We start from the raw sequence: 7,036 nt of genomic DNA, 5'->3' as shown, positions 1-7,036 counted from the left end.
TTTCGGGCAGTAGGGGGGCAGCGCGTCTGCCCCTGTTCAACCTTGTAAGGATGATTCCTCAAAAAAAAAAAAGGAACGCAGGCAGGTCGACGTGGTTGACACCCCCATCCTTGTACGGCAGACAGGCCGTTTCCCGCTTGGGCAGCAGGAGCGGGTTCCCATGCGACACCAGGCTGGCATCCTCAGCGTGCACGGAGCGCGCAGCAAAGTGGTCCACCAGGTCGGTGAGTTCCTTCAGCTGCGCAGGCGACGGGTTGAGGAAGCTGAAGTGGTAGGCAAGCTTCGCCGCCAGCACCTGCTTCGCAATGTGCACACGGCCAACCAGGGTCAGAGACAGGGCAGCCCACAGACGCGCCACAAACGCCATGCCGCGAGCCCGCCGGGTGAACAGATCAGCTGCAGCCGCATCAGAGTCCCACGACAGAGGCACCCCCAGGTGCGTCACGGCGCCAGTGGTAAACGGCACCCCCGTGTGTGGGCAAGGGCCCGTCAGGTGTGCAAACCTGCCAAGGCCCATGGCCTTGCTCTTGTCCGGATGGACACGGGCGTTGGACGCGCGGCAGAACAGCTGTACTGCCGCCATCAGGACCGGCCCGTCCACTGCCGGGTCGCGCGCCGTGAGGGTCGTGTCGTCAGCGTGGTGGGCAGCAGGTGGCGCCTGCTCGCCGCTGGGTAACAGGGGCGTGCGCAGTGCCCCTTGCTCCACCTGCCGCTGCAGAAAGGACGTCAGTGGCTGCATCTGGATGACCCACAGGGGTGGTGAGGCGGTGCTGCCCTGCGGCAAGCCGTTCAGCACTGGGAAGGCGTCAGAGAGCATCCCGTTCACACACACGCGGGCAGAGCCGTTGGCAGTGAGCAGGCGGATCCAGCGCAGCATGCGCGGCCCAAACCCAAGTCCCTCTGCGGACGCATACAGCCACTGCCGGTGCACCCGGTCATACGCCTTTTCAATGTCCAAGAAATACAGCGCACCACCCTGCCGTGGCGTGCCGTCTGCGCCCACGTCCAGGCGCATCCATTCGATCAGGCCTTGGAGGTACAGCGCGTTGTCTCCAATCCAGCGGCCGGTGATGAACGCGGTCTGCAGCTCATCCACAACTGCATCCAGGGCGGGCTGCAGGCGGGCGCTGACGGCCTTGGACACCATCTTGAAGTCGCAGTTGAGCAGCGTGATGGGCCGGTAGGACGCCAGCTCGGCGCGGTCCAGGCTTTTGCCCTTGTAGATGAGCGTGATGATGCCCTCCCGCCAGGAGGCGGGCAGCGCCGCCGCCATTTCACCGCCATCGTGGGCGTCTGCAGCGGCAGCAAAGGCAGCGGCAGCAGCAGCACACAAGCGCGGACCCAGCAGCGCCCAGAAAACCTTGTACACCTCGTACGGGACCCCGTCCGACCCAGGCGCTTTACCATTGGCGGAGCCAGCCAGCGCTGCCATCAGCTCGGCATCACTGAGGGCGCCGTCACCGGACCCCTCTGCGGCGGCCTGCAGATCCGCTGGAACCTTGCGGTCAATGGCCGCCAGAAGCTGTTGCTGCGACGCCGTACAGACCGGCTGCACGCGGAACAGGCCGGTGGGGCTGGTGCTGCTGTACATGGCTGCGGCGGCTGCGGAGACAGTGTTGCGCGTGCCCGGCCCCGTGAGCGCCACAGGCGCCGGTTGCCCCGGCACCTTCAAGTGTGTGATGGGCTCCTGCGCGCCGGCTGCTGGCTCGTCAGCCTGCCGATGGAACCAGCGAGTTCCCCGCTCCCCATGCTCCTCCATCAGTGCAGCGCGGGCATTGTGGCTGGCCGCTGCGGCAGCTGCCCGCTCCTCCCGCACCGCCAAGTTGGCCATGGCCGCAGCCTGTCGCCGGTCGGCCAGGGCAGCGGCCGCGGCCGCGTCTGCGTGTGGGCTACTTTTGCAGCGCCAGGGGCAGTCGCCCAGGCCCTGGACCGGCTCCCAGGTTGGGGTCCGGGCCACGCGGGGGGGGCAGGACGGGGCGGGCGGTGGCGCTGGCACGGCGGCGTCACGGCGTGGGCAACGTGTTGACATAGTTGACCACGCGGGGGACGTGCAGATGCAGGAGGCGGCGGGTTTGGGTGACGCAGCGGCTGCCGCTGGTGGCGCCAGCGGGCCACCCGCTGTGGCCTCGCCCTCGCTGCCAGCTCTGGTGGCGGGGGGAAGCATCCGTGCTGCTGCGGCTCCCCTGAGGGCCGAGCGGCAGCAGCAGCCCTCTTCACAGCAGCGGGTGGCAGCGGGAAGGCTTAGCGGGGGGCAGCCGTCGGCAGGAGTGGGGGGGCCGCCGGCGGCCAGGCGTCGCACTGCCGATGCTGGGCCGGCTGGCGTGCAGCAGCAGCCCAGTGGGGCTCCCGCGCCACAGCCGCCCTTTGATCAGCGGGCAGCTGCTAGGCAGGAGCAGAAGCTGCAAGTTGTGATGCGGCGGTACTTGGCCGATTTGGCGGAACTCACTCTCCAGCAGCAACGGCGGGTAGAGCAACAGCTGCAGCAGGAGCAGCAGCGCCAGGTGCAGTCGCCCCGGACCGGCTCCCGGTTTGGGGTCCTGGCCACGCTGGGGGGACAGGACGGGGCGGGTGATGGCGCTGCCACGGCGGCGTCCGGGCGTGGGCGACGGGTGCAACCAGCCGCGCACGCACCGCAGCCGCCGCCGCAGCAACAGCCCCGCTCCAAAGGGCGCTGTGGCCCCGCCCAGCTCCCGCAGCAGAGGGCAGGGCGCTTGGGCGGCAGGCTGCCTCCCCCGCAGGACGGTCCTAGCTCGCCGCCGCACGTGCCCACTGGGTGGCCGGCAGGGGGACAGCAGTCTGGTGGGGGCAGCGGGTCGGGGCGCCACGGTGGAGGAGCGGGGCGGGCAGTGCCCCAGCCACTACCCCAGGCGGGGCCGCCACTGCAGACGTCACAACCGGCGGGTGGTGGTAAGGGCAGGGGCAGGGCCTGGGCGCGCCGGCTGGGGTTTCGGCCGACACGGCTGGGCGCGCTGGTGGGGGTGCGGGCAGTGAGGCGGAGTACGGGGCCGTTTGCCTGACCCGCGACACGTGTGTTGCCATCGGCTCTGACCTCGTGACGCACCAGAACCGCTGCGCAGATGTGCAGGGGTATGAGTGGGCGCAGCTTGGCCACGACGCGCTTGGTGGCCGCCTCCTCGGCTACCTCCGTGACCAGGGCGCCACCGTACCGGACTGGGCCATCTGCCGCGTGCCGGCCGGCCGTACCGCCGGCCTGGCACAGCTGAACGACGAGTTCACTGGCTGGTGGCGCCTATACTCAGCCCAGCCTGCAGACACGCCCCTGCCTTCCGACGTGACGGAGCAGGTGGATGACGCCGCACAGCAGGTGCAGACGGCCTACATGGACTACGTGCTTCCAGACGCCCGCACCCTGCGGTCCGCTAAGCGTGGACAGGAGGACCCCGGCGGTGCCGGCGGGCCCAGCCGCCGGCAACGCCAGCACCGCAGCCGCAGTACCTCCAGCCTCATGAGCCTGGGCAGCGCTCCACTGCGCCCCGGCGGCGCCAACTCGGGCGCCGCTAGCATGAGCACCAGCTGCGGCGGCGCGCCCCCCAGCCAGGGTGGCAGCCGCCGCCGCACACGCCACAGCAGCAACAGCAACCGCAACCGCCACGGCGCTGCCTTGGCCGGCGGGGGCTCATAATGCGGCCACCAGTGGGAGCGGCGACCCTTCGGCTGCTGACAGTGAATGTCAGCGGCCTGGGCTCGCCGTTCAAGGCGCGGGCGCTGGTCTCGCACCTGCAGCAAGTTGGGGCAGATGTGGCGATGGTGCAGGAGACCCACGCTACTGACACGACGGCGCTGGAGTCTTGCCTTCGTGCCGCGCAGGGGGCGTGCCTTCCGTGGCGCCACTGCCTCGCTGCCAGCCCGGCAGCGTCGCCCCACTCCTGTGGGGCGGCTATCCTGGCGCGGAGTCGGCTGTCCCTTCCAGGCTGCGTACTGCAGCTGCCGTCAACGGATGCGGCGGGCCGTGTGGTATGTTGGGATTGGGACGTGGGTCACCTGCGCCTGTGCTTCGTGTGTGTGTATGCGCCCACGGCCGTGGCGGACAAGCCTGCTTTCTTTGCCGGGCTGCATCCCCACCTGGCCACGGACAGGGTGCTTGTTGTCGGTGGGGACTGGAACTGTGTCACCGATGCCAGTCAGGAGGCGGCCCCTAGCCCGTCACGTGCTGCAGGTGCCCCGCAACTTGCCAGCCTCCTCGCCCAGTTCAGTCTGGTGGACCCTTGGGCGAGCAAGCGTGGCGGCGCAAAGGGCTACACGCATCCGGCCACACCCAAGCCGGCCACTCCCGCACGCCTGGATCGGTGGTATGTCAGTGCCACCGCGGCGCCGTGGGTGGTGGATGTCGCACGCACGTATGGGGCGCCTGGGGACCACAACGGTGTGCTGCTCACCCTGTCCTTGCCCGACCTGCCACATGCGCACCGGGAGCAGTGGCGCTTCCCCACGTACCTGCTGTTTCACCCCTCGCTGCGTTTGGAGCTCGAGCAGCGCTTGGAGGCGCACGTTGCCGCAAATCCCGTGGCCAGTACAGGTGACGGCGCTTGCACGCAATGGGAGGCGGACAAGTTCTTCTTGCGGGAGGCCGCCACCAGCATCCACCATCGGCATGCACACCAGACCCGGGATGGGCTGCATGGCGTGGTGCTGGCCGCAGACGCGGCCGCTGCCCTGGCCGACCGGCCGGGTGCCAGCGCCGCGCAGCGTCAGGCTGCGGCCATGGCCAACTTGGCGGTGCGGGAGGAGCGGGCAGCTGCCGCAGCGGCCAGCCACAATGCCCGCGCTGCACTGATGGAGGAGCATGGGGAGCGGGGAACTCGCTGGTTCCATCGGCAGGCTGACGAGCCAGCAGCCGGCGCGCAGGAGCCCATCACACACTTGAAGGTGCCCGGGCAACCGGCGCCTGTGGTGCTCACGGGGCCGGGCACGCGCAACACTGTCTCCGCAGCCGCCGCAGCCATGTACAGCAGCACCAGCCCCACCGGCCTGTTCCGCGTGCAGCCGGTCTGTACGGCGTCGCAGCAACAGCTTCTGGCGGCCATTGACCGCAAGGTTCCAGCGGATCTGCTGGCCGCCGCAGAGGGGTCCGGTGACGGCGCCCTCAGTGATGCCGAGCTGATGGCAGCGCTGGCTGGCTCCGCCAATGGTAAAGCGCCTGGGTCGGACGGGGTCCCGTACGAGGTGTACAAGGTTTTCTGGGCGCTGCTGGGTCCGCGCTTGTGTGCTGCTGCTTTTTTTGAGGAATCATCCTTACAAGGTTGAACAGGGGCAGACGCGCTGCCCCCCTACTGCCCGAAAGCAGCCTGGTCCCCGAGACCAGAACCCTGACAGGGCAAGAAGAGAAGAAAAGAGAAGAAAAACAGAAAACAAACACCTCGAAAACCGCCACCAACCACCCCCATCCATCCCACCCCACCCCACCCCGACCCGGCAGACAGAGCAGAAGGCTGGCCCCCCCGCCCCCCGGGAGGAGTTGCACAAAAACACCGCCAGACCTAACCCAAGCACCAGCCTATACCACAGCCTAACCGCAAGAACCACCACCACCGCGCGCCAGAAGAGGAAACACCAGCGCTACGCACTCGCCCCGCCCAAACCCACCCCACCCCCACAAGTCGGTTGCTTAAGCAACACCCCAGGAGAACCGGCAGAGGAGACACAAGCAGAAAACTAAACGGGCCAGATGTGGCGCTGACTAGGCGGGCTCCAGCCCGCTGCAAGACGCGCTGAGCAGGAAGTCCCACAGCCGCCCAGGCGCTGCGACGCCAGCCAGAGCTAAAACACATGGGCGCCAGATAAGCTGATGACGATAAACGCCACGCCAGCGCCTGGAACGAAACGCCGCCCAAAAGGAAACCTAGGGGGCCTGCACAGGTGATGCAAGCGTCAGCCGCAAGTTCAACTTCGGTGACCCACCCTGAACCTCCTCCACTTCACAAAGCGCGCCACCCGCCGACCAGATGGCAACAAAGTGCTCCAGCTTAGCCGCCTTGAGCTGTGCGGTGAGAAGCTGAGTGGGCAGAGCCGACAGGGTTTCAGGGGTTAGCGTGGCGGCAGTGAAACGCAGCTGCATCACCCTGCGCAGCTCGCTGACCACCTCCCGAACCACATGCTCCGACGTCTGCTTAGCAGGCTCGCGGGACCAGTACGCACACCAGACGGCGTACAAGAAGGTGGCCCGCAAAGTGCTCCACAGCAGCGCGCCCGCCCCCCGCCTGTGCAGCCTCTGGGGTGCCGCCGGTGGGGGGCAGCACGGGTCCAGCATGAGTGCCTGCGACGACAGCAGCCATGGCCTGTGTGTGTGTGTGGGGGGGGGGGGGCACCGCCGCACCGCTGCCGTTGCGCCCACCTGTGCCGGAGCCGCCTACGGCCCTCATCTTAAACACCCAATCCCACCCCAGTGCTGGTGGAACCACGTGCTGCCTGTTGAGCCGCTGCCTTTTTTTTTTTTTGAGGAATCATCCTTACAAGGTTGAACAGGGGCAGACGCGCTGCCCCCCTGCTGCCTGAAAGCAGCCTGGTCCCCGAGACCAGAACCCTGACAGGGCAAGAAGAGAAGAAAAGAGAAGAAAACAGAAAGCAAATACCTCGAAAGCGCCACCAACCACCCCCATCCATCCCACCCCACCCCACCCCGACCCGGCAGACAGAGCAGGAGGCTGGCCCCCCCGCCCCCCGGGAGGGGTTGCACAAAAACACCGCCAGACCTAACCCAAGCACCAACCTACACCACAGCCTAACCGCAAGAACCACCACCACCGCGCGCCAGAAAAAGAAACACCAGCGCTACGCACTCGCCCCGCCCAAACTTACCCCACCCCCACAAGTCGGTTGCTTAAGCAACACCCCAGGAGAACCGGCAGAGGAGACACAAGCAGAAAACTAAACGGGCCAGATGTGGCGCTGACTAAGCGGGCTCCAGCCCGCTGCAAGACGCGCTGTGCGGGAAGTCCCACAGCCGCCCAGGCGCTGCGACGCCAGCCAGAGCTAAAACACATGGGCGCCAGATAAGCTGATGACGATAAACGCCACG

The sequence above is a fragment of the Chlamydomonas reinhardtii genome, chromosome 16 (genome assembly GCF_000002595.2).
Source record: "Chlamydomonas reinhardtii strain CC-503 cw92 mt+ chromosome 16, whole genome shotgun sequence".
Lineage (NCBI taxonomy): Eukaryota > Viridiplantae > Chlorophyta > Chlorophyceae > Chlamydomonadales > Chlamydomonadaceae > Chlamydomonas > Chlamydomonas reinhardtii.
This window is presented reverse-complemented; position numbering follows the sequence as displayed.